General features: G+C 44.6%; 1 long non-coding RNA gene across 1 annotated transcript in view; it reads left to right on the top strand.

The window, feature by feature from the left end:
- Positions 1-9,677, top strand: part of LOC310702212 — a 610,091-nt gene extending 600,414 nt beyond the window's left edge. Inside the window, exon 3 of the long non-coding RNA XR_014523362.1 lies at positions 9,611-9,677. This is a non-coding gene — a long non-coding RNA (uncharacterized lncRNA). The remainder of the gene's footprint in view (positions 1-9,610) is intronic.
- Positions 9,678-20,498: the final 10,821 nt, after the last annotated feature.

Here is a 20,498-nt window from a genome sequence, read left to right as displayed (position 1 = left end):
ATCAGGGGTGACTATGGGGTTGTGACGCTCATCTTGGTTTCAGGCCAAGGGAGCCGGTGTTTGTCCACAGACAGCTTTCCGGGTCATGTGGCCAGCAGGACTAAACTGCTTCTGGTGCACCGGGACACTGGGATAGAAACCAGAGTGCACGGAAATGCCATTTACCTTCCCGTCGCAGTGATACCTATTTATCTACTAGGACTGGTGTGCTTTTGAACTGCTAGGAGCTGGGACAGAGCAACGGGAGCTCACCCCGTTGCAGGGATTCGAACCGCCGACCTTCTCATTGGCAAGCCCAAGAGGCTCAGTGGTTTAGACCACAGCACCGCCAGCGTCCCTAATATAAGAGAATTCATGGTGAATTCTGGCACCTCTTTTTCTGGAAAAGCAGCACTGTATATAAATAGAATTACCCCCATCCATGAAAAAATAAGTCTGGCCCCATTTGACTGCACAGCCACTCAGATTATAGCAGCTGAATTGTCCAAGCTGTGTGCATTTTAAAAAGTTTGCTTTGTAGATGTTAAGAAAATGGACATAAAGGGCTACTGGGCTCCAGTCCCATGCATTTGTATGCAAAGTGTCAGTAAGCTCCGAGAGTTCAGCAACTGAGGACTGCGACTTTTTAGCCAGAGCTTTCTCTGAATCTCTTCCTTCCTTCCCTTTAGAAAAGCTCGAGAGACCACTCCAATCAATCCCTCCAGCGTTTTGTGGCTGAAAAGCATCCATACCAGTTGTGAGGTCCTTGAAGAATGTCAGCAGGTATGAGTTCATCAGTGTAAACGGGCCTCTGATATATTCAGAAACCGCATGATGCCAAAGCTATGTTTGTAATGCGAGTGCTCTCTGCCTGCCTTCCCAAGATATGAAACCTGGCAGCACACACAAGTGATAAGGCCATTCTTATGGCTTAATTGCAATCTTCGCCAAGACCTTTCCTGGAAACCTGTGTTGTGATGGGAAAATCCAAGTTCTTTGAAACATCATTTCTGTATATGCTTCACTTTACTCCTGAGAGTTGACAAAGTCTCTGCAGACGGAGATCTAGAAGCAAAAAGATACCATGTTTCTTCCCTCACTACAGGAGCTTCCCACATTCACATTAAAATACAGTATACATGGCCATGCATTCTGAATGCAGAATTGTGATTTTCTTGGGACAAGCAAGATGAGCGCTGCACCCCATAGTCGCCTTTGACTGGACTTAACTGTCCAGGGGTCCTTTACCTTTTACCTTTATCTAAAAATATGTTTCTGGGTGTGAGGAATTCAGATCTGCTATTATTTTTTGTGATTTGACAACATTTAGCTTGGTAAGTCTATATTTGATGAAGAAGCACGTACAACTCCTTTTGGAAGAACAAAGGATTATTATTTTACCTTCTGCAAATGTCAGGTAATGCTAAATAATAATAATAATAATAATAATAATAATAATAATAATATAACTACAAGTACCTGGCAATCATTTTTAATTATTTCTATGCAATTTTACACACATTTTACTTACCAAGCAAAACTAAATTATATTAATTTAGCCAAAATATCTTTTGAATTCCAATGCCATGTTACAAGTTTTTAGCACTCCTCATTTTTGGAATTTGGAAGTTGAAAAATTCAACACATCCTAGACTGGTTCAAAGAATAAGCCATCAATGCTTGATTCCAACAACAACATTTTTTACTTGTACCCTGCCCATCTGACTGGGTTGGCCCAGCCGCTCTGGGTGGCTTCCAGCAGAATATAAAAGCACACTCCTCCTCCTGTTCAAGATCACTGAGATGGTGTGTCCCACTGCGCCCACCCTAGTGGTACCTGCCCCAGACATTATATTGGCCAGGGCCCACTCCCAAGGCAGCCCTGACCTTCTCCCCTTAAAAGAAACACCTGACATACAAAACTAACAAAAAGTTTACACACAACAATTTGAAAACTATTTGAAACACCCCCAACCTCATTAAAACATTAAACCCAGGAGGACTTTGTAAAGAAAGGGACAAAGGTGTATAAGAGTGGAGGTAGAAACACGAGAAACTCTGCTCATTGTCCAACTCCTAGCACCAGCATCTTGCTGAAATCAATCAATCAATCAATCAATCAATCAAGACTTAAGCACATATTAGTTCAATTGATTTCAACAGGCTTTATCATTATGTAAAGTTCTCTTGGTTTGTTTATTTAGTTTTAAAATTTATACCATCTCTTTCCACTTTGGGTGATAAGCTCAAGGTGGATAAGTTAATAACTGGGGTGCTCCAATCTGCTCTTGACTACCATCAAGCCACACCAATTTCAGGATTTGTGTTTTTTGATATGAAGAAATCAAAAAGATGTTTAAAATATCTTTTAGTAAAAAACCGGAGGCATTCCTTTTAGCTATAATTACAAACGACATTCCTGGCGATCAAAAGAAAGTATTCCTTTTTTTAAAATAGATATTTATTGAAAATTTTCCATTTTAAAAAACAAAAAAGAAAAAAGAAAAAGAAAAATTAAAAACATACGGTTTACAATCCTTATTTTCTATAACATATTTCCCTGACTTCCCCACACCTCCCCTTCTTATATTCCAATTCAAATTGTTAGTTCAACAAGTTCTTATCCCCAATTTTTAACCTTTTTATATTTAATTCATTTTAAAAAACCGATTTTACCTTATAAACATCAAAATTTATACAACTGTACTCATTCTTAAATCCTTTTTCTAAAGTCGACCCAAATTCCCTTCCACGACTTCCCCACTTTTCATACTAATAACAAAACAGAATAAAAAGAAAAAGACGAATTATAATTATACACCCTTTGGGTCCCCAAATCCCACCCCGTCCCCTTTCCCGGTTTCAATCCCCAACAAATGTCCATTCAGTCTTAATCTGCTATCAGCCTGAAGATCTCACGTCCGAGGCTCTTAATTGTCTCTCAGTTCCTCTCTGCCGGTTTTTTTGATAGTCAATGTTTCCTCCAGCCAGACCTCCATACTTAAGAGTGGAGCCCAAATCTTGTTTCTTACTCCCTTCAAGTCCAAATGTCCCCAAAGCTCCAACTTTCACCTTAATCAAATTTGTAATCCTTAGGTCTTCAGATCTCCACATAGGGAGATCTCTCCATTCTTCAATCTCCAATTCGGACCAGATTTTCATCATCAAGTTCTTATTTTCCTTTATAGCCATCATGTCAGGACTCTGGCTCTCCTTTGTCATCTGCAACACCACATCTCCTCCTTCCCTTTCCTCAAAAACAACATGTGTCTCTTTCTCCACACTCTCAGAGTTCTCAAATTTCTCCTCTTGTCCAGCTGCATGAACTTCCCGGATCAAATCCTTATCAAATTCAATGCACTTGTTTACTGTTAAGTCCAGAGTTGCAACGTTGGTAGCCAAAACATCAATTTGGCCTTGTAGCTTTCCCAAGAGAAAGAAAATTCTGTCCAATTTAGCTTGAGTTTTCCCTCCTTCAGCCATTCTTGTAATGTCCCAAAACCCCCTCTAGAGGGATTTTGGTTACTTAGTATTCCTTCCAGTTCAAATCCAAAAATCAAGTTAGTTTGTGTCAGTTCTTCCTTGTTTTCAACAAAATATAACCAAATTGTAACGAATATAACCAGCAGAGACAATAGAAAACAAAGTTCGCTTTTTCCGTCTTGACAGCTAATTTGACAGCTGTCAAGCTCTTCAATATCTCTCCAACAGGCTCTCTCGTGGATCACTCCCGGGTCCGGGGGGGTGGCACTTCAGCTCCGAAAATTAGCTCTTATCCTCCAGTAAAAATTACTTAAACTGCCAAATCGTGAAATTAGTGTCTTTTACCCAATAAAAAAAGAAAAAAAATCCTCTTGACCGTAGTTAGTTAGTCCTTGCTTTAGATTATTTACAAGACGGGGAGACGGACTTCCTGTTTGCGCCTTCCCCGATCGTGCCTAATTCAAATTTTTTTTAAAAAAAATTCTTTAGAAATCCAATTTCCGTACTACTCACGGGTTGCTGCTTTAAAATCCAATTGTTCACAAGAAGAAGTCAGCACTCTCCGACCATGGCATGCGGCTTCACTCCATAGGAGAAGCAGTCGACTCTCAGCACCGCGCCACTCACCCCGTCCCCCATTCCGAAGCCTTTAAAAAGGCTCCTTCATGGGTCGGGGGGCACAAATGGTGCCCGCTGAGTCACCAGGTTCACAGGCTTCACCGCCTGTGATTTTTGAGGGTCCCTGCGTCGCCGCAGCGGCAAGACCCATATCCTGCGGAGCCGATTCCCTCTGGAGCTTGGAGGGAATCCGCCATTAGCCGATGGCGCTAACCCGGAAGTCAAAAGGAAAGTATTCCTGTATGACCACAAACTTGACATGAGACCACAAACTTGACATGAGCCAACAGTGTGACGCGGCAGCTAAAAAAGCCAATGCAATTCTGGGCTGCATCAATAGGAGTATAGCATCTAGATCAAGGGAAGTAATAGTGCCACTGTATTCTGCTCTGGTCAGACCTCACCTGGAGTACTGTGTCCAGTTCTGGGCACCACAGTTCAAGAAGGACACTGACAAACTGGAACGTGTCCAGAGGAGGGCAACCAAAATGGTCAAAGGCCTGGAAACGATGCCTTATGAGGAACGGCTAAGGGAGCTGGGCATGTTTAGCCTGGAGAAGAGGAGGTTAAGGGGTGATATGATAGCCATGTTCAAATATATAAAAGGATGTCATATAGAGGAGGGAGAAAGGTTGTTTTCTGCTGCTCCAGAGAAGCGGACACGGAGCAATGGATCCAAACTACAAGAAAGAAGATTCCACCTAAACATTAGGAAGAACTTCCTGACAGTAAGAGCTGTTCGACAGTAGAATTTGCTGCCAAGGAGTGTGGTGGAGTCTCCTTCTTTGGAGGTCTTTAAGCAGAGGCTGGACAACCATATGCCAGGAGTGCTCTGATGGTGTTTCCTGCTTGGCAGGGGGTTGGACTCGATGGCCCTTGGGGTCTCTTCCAACTCTATGATTCTATGATTCTATGATTCGTCTATGCGACAACAGCTGCCAGGATGCTCATAGCAAAAAACTGGATGGGGGGGGGGGGATCCCATCAATAAAAGAATGGCAAATTAAACTTTTTGAGTATATAAATTTGGCAAGGTTCACAGCATTCTTAAGGGGACAATCGGACCAAAAAATTAGCAAATGAATGGGATTGTGTTAAAGAATACATGAAAAAAACATTGTTCTGGAGTAAGTATATTGGTATGTAACAAATGAGGCTTTGCAGGGTTAAAGAAATAGAAAAACGGTGCAAAAGGTATAAAGATAGAGGTATTTTACATTAGACACAACAATTCAGAAAGATTAAAAAAACCTGAGGTCTCAAAACAGAGGAAGGAAGTAAATTTGTGTATATATACGTAAAGATTATTATGATGGCATGGTTTTCTTTGTAGGTGTGTTTTTTTGGTTTATGTTTGTTTTGTTTTGCTTTGTTTTTTTCTTTTGGATTTTATGTTTGTAATTGCATTGAATTTTTTTTTTTTAAAAAAAGAAGCTGAATGTTGGAAGATTCAGGTCAGATAAAAGAGAGCACTTCTTCACACAGCACAGAGTTAAACCATGGAACCTGCTGTCACAGGAAACAGTAATGGGCACCAACTTGAATGGCTTTAAAAGAGGTTTGGACAAATTCGTGGAGGTCAAGATTATCAATGGCTGCTAGACATGATGGCTCCACATTCGGAGGAGGAGGGGGAGGAGGAGTTTGGATTTGATATCCCACTTTATCACTACCCTAGGGAGTCTCAAAGCGGCTCACATTCTCCTTTCCCTTCCTCCCCCACAACAAACACTCTGTGAGGTGAATGGGGCTGAGAGACTTCAAAGAAGTGTGACTAGCCCAAGGTCACCCAGCAGCTGCATGTGGAGGAGCGGAGACGCGAACCCGGTTCACCAGATTACGAGTCCACCGCTCTTAACCACTACACCACACTGGCTGACATGGACACACGGACACAGTGGCTCTCACCACACACGGAGGCAGCTCTGAATACCAGTTCCTGGAAATCACAGGAGGGGAAAGCGTTCCTGTCCTGGGGTCCTGCTTGGGGGTTTCTTACAGGGATCTGGTTGGCTACTTTGAGAACCAGATGCAGATTGCCTACTGGCCTGATCCAGCAGGCTATGCTCTCTGCCACTCATTTCTCTTGAAGTCATTACCCTTGAAACTCATGGGGAAGGTTGATATTGCCTATAGAGCAAGATGTAGCTCTATAATTCTTTGGAATTTTACCTCGATGGACTTGTTCTCGCTACACCACCCACAGCCTGTCCTGCTCCACTTTTTCCTTACATGAAATTAATTCAGGTTGTTTGACCAACCTATTCTGTGCCATCTGACACTAACAAACCGGCCAGGCCTTTATTTCTCTGGCTAGAGGAAATGGTTATTTTGAAACCTATCTCGCCAGTAACAGGTGGGATGCAGACTGGCCATTTGACTGCTGGTAAATAGCATGCGAAACAGATGCTTTGGTTTACAACTCATCATAAAGGCTTCCCAGCCCCCAGCCCCTGGACTTTGCATGTTTAATAAATTTGCAACACAAGTTTATTTTTTTTTAAAAAACCAAGCAATTCCTTCCTGGATACTCTATTGATCCTTTAGTAGAATGGCAAAATGCTCTTTAAAGGAAAATGATACATAGATGGCCAATTACTGAATGATGAACGTAAGAATGTGAAATTACAGGGAATAGTATTCTCCAAAAAGTGAGCCAGAGAGCAGACTGGTTGCTCATATAGTTTGGTGAAGGGCTGTAGCTCAGGGGCAAAACTATCGTTCTGCATGCAGAGAAGTTTCAACCCCTGGCATTGACAAATAGGGCTGGGAAAAACCCTTCTCTGAAACCCTGGTGAAGAAGAAGAAGAAGAGTTTGGATTTGATATCCCGCTTTATCACTACCCGAAGGAGTCTCAAAGCAGCTAACAATCTCCTTTCCCTTCCTCCCCCACAACAAACACTCTGTGAGGTGAGTGGGGCTGAGAGACTTCTTTGAAGTGTGACTAGCCCAAGGTCACCCAGCAGCTGCATGTGGAGGAGCGGAGACGCGAACCTGGTTCACCAGATTACAAGACTACGGCTCTTAACCACTACACCACACTGGCTCTCAGGGACTCCCAGTATGTGTAGACCAGGGAAAGTCAATGTGATGCCATCCAGATGTTGCTGCACTAAAGCTCCCATTGTCCCTGACCATTGGCCATGCTGAGTTGGGCTGATGGGAAATGTAGTTCATCAACATCTGGATGGTACCATGTTGTATATCCCTAGTTTAGACAATACTGTTCTGGGTGGGGCAGTGGTCTGACTCAGTACAAGGCAGCTTATGATGTTCCTAGCAGGAAAGACTGTAACCCATGTTGAAGAACTTCCAGGTACAGTGGTACCTCGGGTTGCATACGCCTCAGGTTACATACACTTCAGGTTACAGACTCCGCTCACCCAGAAATAGTGCTTCAGGTTAAGAACTTTGCTTCAGGATGAGAACAGAAATCGTGCTCTGGCGGCGCAGCAGCAGCAGGAGGCCCCATTAGCTAAAGTGGTGCTTCAGGTTAAGAACAGTTTCAGGCTAAGTACAGACCTCCGGAACGAATTAAGTACTTAACCTGAGGTACTACTGTATTTGCATCTGTTGTTCCTTGTGGATGAATGGATGTGGTTACCCCAATTGCCCGATCTTCAAAACAACTACAGTGGTACCTCCAGTTACGAACTTAATTCGTTCTGGAGGTCTGTTTGTAACCAGAAACCATTCTTAACCTGAGGCACACGACTTTTGCTAATGGGGCCTCCGGTGCACGACTTTCTCTCGTGTCCCGGGGCGAAGTTTGCTACTGGGAGCAGCTACTTCCAGGTTAGCGGAGCTCGTAACCCAAGGCATTCGCAAGGAGGACAGTTTGCAACCAGAGGTATTACTGTATGGCTCATTATTTATACAGCACCTTGGAAATTCAGAGTGCTTTACAATCTCCATGTCCTCACAATGGTCTTGTGATGCAGATCCTTTGTGTTTCCATTTTAAAGATGTGTTCCCATTTTAAACTGAACTGGAGAGACCCATGTATTCTACTTTACACCTGCGTCTTCAACTTCTTCTGATGTATAGAGAGAAGCCAGCTCTCCTGGGCAAGTGCTGAAACAGCTCCCACCGACTTGTCAAACTCCTGTTAAGAAAAAAATCTAAACATATAAATTTCTTCATTGCAAGGTTTGCTCTAGCTGCAAACTAAGAGCTAATATTTACAGTTTGCATAATATAACTTAAATATATCAGAATTCTGTCTCTGTTATCTCTATCTATCTATCATCTATCTATCATCTATCTATCTATCTATCATCTATCTATCTATCTATCTATCATCTATCTATCTATCTATCTATCTATCTATCTATCTATCTATCTATCTATCTCTATCATCTGTCTGTCTATCTATCTATCTCTATCATCTGTCTGTCTATCTGTCTATCTGTCTATCTGTCTGTCTGTCTGTCTGTCTATCTATCTATCTATCATTATCTATCTATCATCTATCTATCTATTATCTATCATCTATCTATCTATCTATCTATCTATCTATCTATCTATCTATCTATCTATCATCTATCTATCTCTATCATCTGTCTATCTATCTATCTATCTATCTATCTATCTATCTATCTAATCTATCATTATCTATCTATCTATCTATCTATCTATCATCTATCTATCTATCTATCTATCTATCTATCTATCTATCTATCTATGAGTCTCTAAGATACGCTTGTGTTGTACCTTTTAAAACTCAAAAGTAATAAATTATCATGAGTCTAAAGTATAGGAATCATGATGCACTATGGTTGTTAATAGGCTTTTTAAAGAAATTGTGCTCTCCAGTTGATTGGCCTTTTGCCTCCCTCTCATTTCCTGGAAAAATGAGTCAACTTGGTAGACATCCAGCCAGAAGGCAGTATTTGCAGAAATACTTGCTCTACTCTCTCTCTCTCTTTTATATACAGGGCACTCATTAATGGAGTTGTTTATTACTATCATCTTCAGCAGTTGGACAGCGATTTTAAACTGCAATAAGGACAGATGGAAAAAACACGACCCACCAATTGACCTTGACCTAGTCTCATTTCTTACACGCTTCCAAGCCTGCATGCTACAGGTGGGACCAGATGGTTTTCAGATACTTTCTGAGAGCAGGTCCCATAAAACATTCAGTTGTTGTAAAAAGAGCTAGTCAGCACTTCTTTCAATGAACTGATTTGGAGGTGTGGTGCTCAAGGAGTGAAGTTTAGCAGGCCAGAGGTTGGCAACCACCCTCTAAATCAGGGCTGAGGAACCTGTGGCCTTCCAGTGTTGTTGCTGAACTTCACCTCTCATCTTTGAACCATTGGCTGTGCTGGAGGAGAGGGCTATCAATGGGAAGAAGAAGAAGAAGAAGAAGAAGAAGAAGAAGAAGAAGAAGAATTTGGACTTGATATCCTACCTTTCACTCACCTTAAGGAGTCTCAAAGCGGCTAACCATCTCCTTTCCCTTCCTCCCCCACAACAAACACTCTGTGAGGTGAGTGAGGCTGAGAGACTTCAGAGAAGTGTGACTAGCCCAAGGTCACCCAGTAGCTGCATGTGGAGAAGCAGGGAATCGAACCTGGTTCACCAGATTACGAGTCCACCTGTGCTGGTCCCATGGGTAATCCAAGAGGCAAGGTCCAAGTCCAGTCCAAGGTCGAAGGTGCAATATGGAGGCAGTCCATAAAAGCTGGAGCTGGGTGCAGGGCAGGGAGTCAGGTGAGGGCAGGAACGCAGGACAAGGTTCAGGTAGGAACTGGCAACCTACAAAGTTGCTCCCGCAACTTGGGACTGGGGCAGACTAGCTTTTAACTGCCCCAAGGCATAGGGCAGCCCCGATCCACAGGTGACTCGCCTCTCCAGGCCACTCCTCCTGCAGGAACTTAGTTCCCTCCGCCTCTCTGCCCTGAGCCTCTGCAGCTCAGGAGAGGCTGGAGGGTTACCAGATCCAGAGGCAACCTCAGCTTCCTCTGACGGGGCTGAGAGTGGAGCACCTGCAGGCAATAGGTCTTCCCTCTCCTCAGGAGGCAGAGCAGACTCAGCTGGTGCCTGCACCTGAGGATCCAGCACAGGTGAGGACCCTTCAGGCTCATGCCCCAGCCCCGGCTCAGCTGGTTCTGGAGGCAGGGAATCCTGTGCAGGCTGGGATTCCTCAGGTTGAGCATCCGAGTCCAAATCCCAGGCCATCACACCACCGCTCTTAACCACTACACCACACTGGCTCTCATGCTGGCTATGCTTTGCCTCCAGAGTTAGAGGCAGCGTTGTTTCTGAATCCCAGTTGGTGGAAACCACAGGAGAGGAGAAAGCTCTTGTGCTTGAATCCTGCTTGCTGGTTTCCCGCAGGCATCTGGTTGGCTGCTATGAGGACAGGATGGACCATGGGCCAGATTCTTCTTACGGTTTTATGGCTGAGAGCCTCTGAAGTCCAACTGGAGGGCCACAGCTTTCCCTACCCCTGCTCTAAATATTAACTACTTGGTAAAAATAGCATCCTTCAGGCAAACCCTCCCATCCGATTTGGAAACAGCGGGATGCAACTCAAAGTGACATTGTGACGCGTCGGCAGATCTTTGGCCTACCGACAAGGTTTTGTAAGTGGACCAAAAAAAGTGATGCCACATCACTTTCTCCTGCCGTAATTATTGCCCAGGACGGCAGCCTCATTTTGCAATGCCACTAAGTCTCTCTAAGCCGTCAGCCTTGCCCCTCTCAATTGGCACCTGAGGTGCACAGTCATCTCTCAGAAATGCACGGCCTGTCATGTCCCATCGCTTAAATAATCAATAGTTCAGCCGAATGCTGTAGCATAGCTGGGCACTTTAATGCTGTCAAAATTACTGTGTGTGCAAATAAAGGACGCTTGCCTTTCTGCAACTGCAGCTCTGAATATTAGTCGCTGCGGCGCGGCACTAAATCTTGTTTAAGCCACCGTCATTCCATCTGGTGATGAATGTCACTACCTGAATCTAATTTGGGTAATTTCCTGCAACTTGAGTCTACTAGTGGTGGAATGGAGCGCTAATTTATTGGTAATTTAGTATACTAACCCATAATTAGGACCTTGGAAACACTGGGTTCTGAAAGCTCAGCAACCTTATGAAGTTCAAAAATGGAGAGAAAGAGAGAGAGAGAGAGAGAGAGAGAGAGAGAGAGAGAGAGAGAGAGAGAGATCCTCCTATCTATACTCTTCCCTTTATAGAATGACAATGTGCTGGGAGAGGTCTGTTCATTACCTCTTGGTAGGATGTATGCCAACAGAAACTCTCTCATTAACATTGTTCCTCTGGAAGTGCATTAGAATTTGTTCTTCTTCTGTGAAGCCACATCCCTGCCCTCCATTTCTAGCACTATGATACTATAGTTTAATATGTCATAGTTTCCCTCAAGGAATTATGGGAGATATAGTTTGTTAAGCATGCTGAGAGTTGTTTGGAGATTCCTATTCCCCTCACAAAGCTACAATCTTCCAGATTCCTTGTGAGAACCCGGACAAGCCCATTCTTTGATGGTTAAACCTCTCTGAGAACTCTAGCCCTGTGAGGGGATTAGGGGGTCTCCAAACAATTCTTAACACCTTTTCTGAAGAAAGGGCCTGAGCTGCCTACTATTTCTCTAATGTAACACCAGTCCTGAAAGACCTACATTGGCTCCCAGTACATTTCTGAGCACAATTCAAAGTGTTGGTGCCGACCTTTAAAGCTGTAAATGGCCTCGACCCAGTATATCTGAAGGAGCGTCTCCACCCCCTTGTTCATCCTGGACACTGAGGTCCAGCTCCGAGGGCCTTCTAGCAGTTCCCTCACCGTGAGAAGTGAGGTTACAGGGAACCAGGCAGAGGGCCTTCTCGGTAGTGGTGCCTGCTCTGTGGAACACCCTCCTGTCAGATGTCAAGGAAATAAAAAACTATCTGACTTTTAGAAGACATCTGAAGGCAGCCCTGTTTAGGGAAGTTTTTAATGTTTGATGTTTTATCGTGTTTTTAATATTCTGTTGGGAGCTGCCCAGAGTGGCTGGGAAACCCAGGGCGGTGTAATAACAACAACAACAACAACAATAACAACAACAACAACAACAACAACACAAGCCATGATGACTGTGTTCCACCTCCACTGTCAAAGGCTGTATCTCTCTGAACACCAGCTATCAGACTGGGAGAGGTCTGTCACACTTGGGCCCTGCTTGGGCATGTAGTTGGCCCCTGTGAGAACTAGATGCTGGACTTAATAGGCCTTTGGTCTGGTCCAGCAGGGTTCCTCTCATGTTCTTGTTTGTTAGAAAATTGTTACATGCTCACTTAGCGTGCCTTAACCATCCTCTACAAACCTCCTTCCTATTTAAAAAGAGGCCTGTATTGATAGCTGCCCTGGTAGGTAGAGAGGTAGGGGGAGAGAGAACTAGAATGAACGGATGAATGAATGAGCAAATACAGTAGGCTAAAAGTTGCATAGCTCTGTCATATTAGAATTCTGGCATGTTTCACCATCCTTTGCAAACTTTTAACCTACACCTGCCTTTGCTTGCTGTGCTGTACTCAGCCACTAGATGTCTCCCACTCGGGCCACACACAAACATACACACCATCTTCCATGGAGTACTGTCAGGTGGGCAAGGTGGTTCTGCTCACACTGTGTTGAACAAACTCGCATCCCATCTTGCCTCGTACCTGCTTTCTTTAATTAGTATCAGTGGCGTAGCATGGGGGGTGCAGGGGGGGCCGGCCGCACCGGGCGCAACATCAGGGGGTTAGGGCTAGGGGGCGCAAATCCATGGGTTAGGGGGCACAAATTACTTGCCTTGCCCCGGGTGCTGACAACCCACGCTACACCACTGATTAGTATCTCCTGCTTAAGCCAGACTGTGAGTCTATCCATTGTTCCAGCAGCCTTACCCAAGCATTTAGACAGCAGAATCATATTTACATTTACATATTTGAAAATAAGCATTGGTTGATCTCCCCCACTTCCTTGCTTTACCTTTCCAGGTGCATTTTCAACCCAGCTCCAGGAAATCCCGTACAATGCCAGTTAATTAATTAAGCGGATTAACAAATAATACGGATGCAGTAATCTCTGGCGTGCAAGGACCATTTGTATTTAAACAGATGTGGACTTCTGACAGCCATCAGATGCTTGAGTGCGATCTGCAGCAGGGTCTGTTTTCTTGCCCATTCAATGCCCTGCCTTTCTGAGCTTCAAAGTTTATACATCTTGCAAACTCCACGGCTGCATATTAAACTGGCATAGTACGCGAAGTGGATTGAGGGCACAAGGAGAAGGGGATGACAGAGGACAAGATGGTTGGACAGTGTTCTCGAAGCTACCAGCATGAGTTTGACCAAACCGCAGGAGGCAGTGGAAGACAGGAGTGCCTGGGGCGCTCTGGTCCATGGGGTCACAAAGAGTCGGACACGACTAAATGACTAAACAACAACAAATACATGAATTGAACAGGGAAGACTCCAGGGCAGTGGTTCCCAACCTTTTTTTTTTTGCTATGTCCCACCTAAACATCTCTAAAATCCTGACCCCCCCATGACATATAATTCTTATTACAGTGGTACCTCGGGTTACAGATGCTTCAGGTTACAGACACTTCAGGTTGCAGACTCCGCTAACCCAGAAATAGTACCTCGGGTTAAGAACTTTGCTTCAGGATGAGAACAGAAATCGTGAGGTGGTGGCAGCGGGAGGCCCCATTAGCTAAAGTGGTACCTCAGGTTAAGAACAGTTTCAGGTTAAGAACGGACCTCCAGAACGAATTAAGTTCTTAACCTGAGGTACCACTGTATTCAATAAGTGAACTCCTATTCACGTGGAGGAAGGAAGCCTAAAAGTGGCTGGAAAAAGAAACCCCTTTCATGCTGATTGGGTGATTCTAGGATGCTGGAGACAAGGAACCTACTGCAGAAATAGTAATGGGTCTTTGACCTCCGACACTTCCAAACAACCAGGGTTTTTTTCATCCAGAGCTCACAGGTGAGCACCATTGCCATTCTAAGCGAACAAAGGAGAAGTTCGTGGTGAGTTCCAGCACTTCTTTTTCTAGAAAAATTGCACTGCAGGGAACTATTCCACTCATTGTTAGGCCATTGTTAGTCGTAGCTAATATATGACCAAGAAAAGAAAGTTCACCAGCTCTCCTTTACATTTGGCCTCAGCTATTTTCACTTTGCTGATAAGAGGGTTTCCTACTGGTGAGATGAGCAGCTGTGATTTGTGCAGGGAAACTTCATCAACTGTGCTTGGGAAAGGGGGTCTCCCTGAGCTAAGTGATACAAACTGTGTTGATGAATAGTCAAATCCACTTATTGCCCTTATCTCATATATTACTCCATGTGTTTAAGTTTTAATTTTCTGCTTACAGCTGAATAGTGGCTTCCAAGCTGGCCGAAACAATAATATTGATTGCCTGCTTATAGTTTTGAGACGGGGAGGGAAGTTACTTTAAAAAAAATATTTAAAAATCCATATTAGAGCAAGAATTTAGTATGACTAATGTGTTTCATCAGATTCATCTGTTTAAAAATATGTCCAGTAATTCCAATGCTTCCCCCCTTATTTTGTAATTTTTATTTTGGTAACAAATCTAGGTTTCTTTAAAAAATATATTAAAAAATCAAGATGCATTTTATGATCTCACTGGGACTTAATTTTAATCATGGCTATCACTGCTGCGCTGATGATGTACTCTGCCTTTTAAATGTAATGGCCTTATTTTCTTCTGATTATATTTCAGAGAGAATCTGAAGCCCCAGGCACTTGGCTAGGGCAATGCATCATCATTTGCAGAGGGAACAGCAGGAAATGGGAGCGAAGGCAGGAGTGGGAGGGTTGTAAATGGCAGCCTCTAAATCTGCACTAAACGATGGCAGCAGGATGCAGGGAACCCGGGCATTCTGGGAGGCTGGTGGACCGACACTTAGCCAGAGCATCATTACGTGCGGAGACTGGTACGCAGGCAGCAAGCCATGGGAAGAGCTCTGCAGGGGCTGAGCCAGAGACCAGCCAAGCAAGACATGTTTACTTACATGATGCAGCTCCAGAGGAGACAGAAGAGCAATTAGCTATGCCAAGGGTGGCGAAGTAGCTAGTAGGAGAGCAAGGCCCATGGGCCCACCCTCCTAGGAACATAGGAAGCTTCCTTATACTGAGTCAGAGCATTAGTCTACCTTGCCTGGTGTTGTCTTTGTCAGGAGTTCAGCCTACACTCAAGTAGGACCCTGGCAGAGACACATGCCCGACTGGCATGTTCCCTCCCTCCTGGTCGATCGTTCAGGAGCTTCATAAACTTTATTCAGCCCGGACATCACAGCGACCGATGCCAACCGACATCGGCACACTTAGGGATCTGCAGAGTTTGCGCACCTTGCTTGACAGACCTCAGCAACTCAACATTTTGGCTAATCTACTTTATTTACATATAAACACACACGGAGCACTGCAACATGGCTCCCTCTCTCTCAAGCATCAGACAGCAAAGGGAAAAGAACAAAGGACAGTAGTCCCACTTCACGGGACACAGTAACACAAACATCCTGTCTCCGTTACTTCCCACTCTGTGGAGTCAAAACATATACCATCATGTGAAAGACAACAATCCCATGACCGCAATCGTGGAGCAGGAATTCTAACAGTCTTCACTGACTGGCAGGGGCTCTCTGGGGCTTCAGATAAAAGTCTTTCCCAGATGAGCTGTGCCAGGAGGATTTGGGGTATCGCCTGGCAGGAAAGAATTCCAAGCAATGATGTGCTCTCCCAAGCCCACAATCCCAGCATATTCACACTCAGCGACCTCTGCACTGGCTTGGTCATGTTCACACAGAATGGAAGGAGAGCAGGATCCCCGAGGACGTGCTCCTGGGAGGAAGCTGGCTTCCGGCACCAGGCCAGTTGGCAGACCAACTCTGCATTACAAGGATGTCTGGAAACATGACGTGAAGGTTGGTAACATCATCCCTGTCGTGTGGGAATCCCTTGCAGACAACCGCAGTGCCCAGAGACAGACAGTCAAGTCGTGTATCCATAGCAGTACCAGAGGAGAAATGACTGCTGGGAGGAGAGAAGAAGCAGCAGCACAACCAGATGCCTTCATCTGCCTCAACTGCAACAAAACATGTCTCTACAGCCACAGCAGGCACTGCAACCGTCCAACAGCTTGACCACACGTACAAAGGCACACTCCATTGTCTCCCAAGACAGACGGATGCCAACGACAGATGCCAGTTTGGTAATCATGACTCTCCTTTAGACAGAAATGCAATGCATCTCACCGTAGTGGGGAAGAAGACTGTGGCCAGGAGACCTGTATTCCTGCTCAGTTTACTTCCCATGCTAACTGGTGGTGTGGTACCTGCTCTCTCTCCACCCCCCTTCTCCCTCTCCCTCTCCCTTCTTAGGATTCTTCATCTTTAAAATGGGCTCAGACTAGACCAGGCTTCCTCAAACTCGGCCCTCCAGATGTTCTGGGACTACAACTCCCATCATCCCTAGCTAACAGGACCAGTGGTCAGGGATGAGGGGAATTGTAGTCCCAAAACGTCTGGAGGGCCGAGTTTGGGGATGCCTGGACTAGACAGCCCTTCAAACAGAAGACTGTCCTCTGCAGTGTAGGAAACATGCCCATCCTACTGCCCTTGGAGGAAGGTTTGGGAAGCAAATGTGGTGGATCAGATAAAATCACACAAAGCTGCTCTTTGAGCCACCTTAATCCCAAACAGATTTTCTCAGAAGCGATCCCTATCAAGTTCAGTGTCCTTGACAGTGTCCTTAGGAAATCATGGCTCAGATTGTAACTGAGGCGAGACCTCCAAGTGTATGCTAATTCCACTGGGGACAAGGAGATGCTCAGAGCAGACAGGGAAGGACCACTGTGGTATCTGCTGCACCATCCATACAGGATAACCAAAATCCTGAGCACCTCCAGTTTTTTGGTTTTTTTTTAAAGGATCAGTCACAGGTGCTGGGAAATAACACTGCCTGAAACCCTCAAAAACCAGTGGCAGTTCCAGCAGTAGACCATATCGCCTGGGCTAGATAGACAAATAGTCCCAGCAGAAGACATTTTCCTTGCTGGAGGTCTTCTGCTGGGGTCTTCCCCTGGAAAACCATCTGCTGTGATTGCTGCATTGGGTAGGGGTTTTACAAGATGCCACCACCCTAGATCAGACTTGCCTATCCAATTCCAGGAAACAAATTAGCAAGAGAGTTTAAGGGCCCAGAACTCACAGAAATTGGGTCCTGCCCCACTAGATCAGCACCAGATTTTGGGCAGTGCAGGCAGTTCCCCCTCATAGGGAGTCGAGGCAAGGGGACGCATGAGGATGATAATGGTGATGATGCTAGAAACCTACACATGGAGGATGGTGCCAGAATTTGCTCTCGCTCAGGGCACCGTATTACCAAAGTCTACCCCTGCACTAGATGCCCCGTCCATAAGGACATAAGGAAAGCCCTCCTGTATCAGACCAATGTACCAGCTAGTTCAACATCTGGTTGTCATGGTAGCCAGCCAGATGCCTATGGGAAGCAAGCAGGACCCAAACGCAGCAGCCACTCTCTCTGTGTTTGATTCTCAACAACTGGGATTCAGAGGCAAATGGCCTCCGACAGTGGAAACGGAACATAGATACCATCGCTGGCTAGTAGTCATTGATAACCACCTCCACCAGTTTTCCTAGGCCTCTTTTAAAGGCATCCATCTCTGCAGTTTTATCATTCCTATGTTCCTAATGTTCCTGGATCACAAAGATCTTTGTTCACCTCATGCCGGCCCACCCGCCTTTGTCCCATTCATGTGACATCACTGGATTAAAGCCCACTCTACATCTCTAGGCTGTGTGAAAAAAAATCACACAACCCCACACCTGCAAGTTTTTATTAAACCAAGAAGTTTTGAACTATATGTTCTTTTTTTAAAAAAAAGAAAGAAAGAAAGAAAGAAAAGAAAATTAAAGTGTTTTAAAGCCCACAAAGAAAGCATAAATCAAATCTCACAAAAGGAAAAGATTACGGCTTTTTTTGTCTTTAGCACAAAGGGGATTGTTAAGGAACAAGAAAGTCCTTCATTTTCTCTTTGTGATAGTATCACCTTTAATATAATTTTACATAATGCTATATATTAAGATAGAAAAGCGTCATAATGAGCATGCCAAACGGGGAGGCAGCGCACAAAGAGGATGGATCGGGAGAGAGCGGTTTGGTTTTGTGTCTCTCTCTCCTCAAAGAGCTCAGAGGGACGGGTTAGTTAGGCGATGGCACAAGGCAGGCCCTAGAGGACATCAAACTTGCTCCTGGGGTATGAGAACAAACCTTCAGCTTAGCGATGAAATCAGGACTGGCTCTCTCAGATAGTTCCACGAAAAACACAGCCAGGGAATGTGCCAGGGTTGAACATTGTTTTACTTAGTGTAGAGATCCATTGCAATTAATGAACCTAAGGTAGTCATGCCCATTAACTTCAATGAGACTGCCCTAGCATTTGATACAAGCCCTACTGTTGAGGTAGCAAAGGAGGCTCCTTCCAGATGTTGCTCATCAACGACTTCCATCATCCTTAACCGTTGACCGTTGTAGCTGGGGCTGATGAGAGTTGGAATCCAACAACATCTGGATGGCCACAGGTTCCCCATCCCTGCTATACTTAGTCACTTTGACAGGACTTAACCATCCAGGGGTCCTTTACCTTTTTTTTTACCTTCCCCTGCTATGCATACATGTCTACACTGAAAGTTAATCCCTCTGAGTTTAATGCAGCTTAATCCCAGGTATATTGGTATAGAACTTCATTTTTAAGGGACTATCATTCAGTGGAATCACATAATGAAGTCCATTTTGGATTGTACTACTTCAGACTAAAGGTTGGGTCCAACAACATCTGGAGAATATCATGTTGTCTACCGCTAGGCTAGGGAATTGTAGAGATACCCTAAATGGTGATGGCTATCTACAACAGCAGAACTCCTTTCTTCCAGAGGCTTGCCAAATCTTGAGCGTTTGTTTTTTAACAACAACAACATTGTCCATTCCATCTACTTTAGTGTCACCTCCTCTGATCTGTAGGGACTCTCCAAGCTCTTAAGTGAGGAATTGGTTAGCTCTACAGTGGTACCTTGGGTTAAAAACTTAATTTGTTCTGGAGGTCCGTTCTTAACCTGAAACTGTTCTTAACCTGAAGCACCACTTTAGCTAATGGGGCCTCCCGCTGCCACTGCGCCGCCGCCGTACGATTTCTGTTCTGAAGCAAAGTTCTTAACCCGAGGTACTATTTCTGGGTTAGCGGAGTCTGTAACCTGAAGCGTCTGTAACCCAAGGTACCACTGTACTTGTCATTGGCTCCGGCACCACCTACCAGCCCCAATGGACACCAGCCACCATTGCAAATAGGTGGGAAGGGAGAGAAGGGGAAAAACTAGTTTCAAAGGGGGCTTCCTCTTTCCCTGAATCTATTAGCTGCAACTGGTTGGAATAAACTTCTAAATTGCTTCAAGAACAAATTGGGGCTGGATATCAAAAACGCATACTGTTCCTTTCATCTTAGTTTTTTTTATGTCATTCACTGATACAATCAGTGAAAAAAAATAATTATAAACAAAAGCTTGCTTCTTTTGTTCATTTTTTTAAAAAAGGGCCTCATTATTAGGATAATAGACGTCAGGTACAAACAAATCAAAGAATGTGTGAGCTTGAAAAAGGCTCCTCCCTTGACAGCTTGGAAATAAATGGAAAACAAATTCAATTAAAACAACATTCAACCTTTTTGTTCTTTCCAAGGTATGATTTCTCTGAGGCAGGTACAGAGATGTGTTTGAGATGCAGGGCACAGGGACCCCCTGTAACAAGAACACCTTGCGATACGTAGGGGGAAAACATTTCTAGGGCTTCACTTGTTACCTTTTAAGGACACAAGAGCGTTCCTTCAAGTTTCCTATAAGAAAAAAAAGGGTGTGAATTCCTAATGCACTTGCTAAAGGGCTGTCTATTTTGATAGATGGGGCAAGGATTCAGAGTTCCAGCAGAAGGTAGTGAGGTGTGGAACTTTCCTGACCTCCCACCAGTGGAGCTTCTGTGTCTCGCCAGGAGGGAGAGTGGGAAGGAGAAGCCAGTGGGTGTCAGGAGTTCAGCCTACACTTGAGTAGGACCCTGGCAGAGACACATGCCCGACTGGCATGTTCTCTCCCTCCTGGTCTTTCATTCAGGAGCTTCAAAAGCTTTCTTCTGCGCGAACATCACAGCGACCGATGCCAGCTGACACCGGCACACTTAGGGATCTACAGAGTTTGTGCACCTTGCGTGACAGACCTCAGCAACTCAGCATTTTGGCTAATCTACTTTATTTACAAATAAAAACACATGGAGCACTGCAACATGGCTATCTCTCTCCCTAGCATCAGACAGCAAAGAGAAAAAGAACAAAGGACAAT

This window comes from Podarcis liolepis (genome assembly GCF_965112155.1).
Source record: "Podarcis liolepis genome assembly, chromosome: 2".
Taxonomy (NCBI): domain Eukaryota; kingdom Metazoa; phylum Chordata; class Lepidosauria; order Squamata; family Lacertidae; genus Podarcis; species Podarcis liolepis.
The sequence above is the reverse complement of the archived record's forward strand: the minus strand, read 5'-3'. Positions and strand labels throughout refer to the sequence as shown.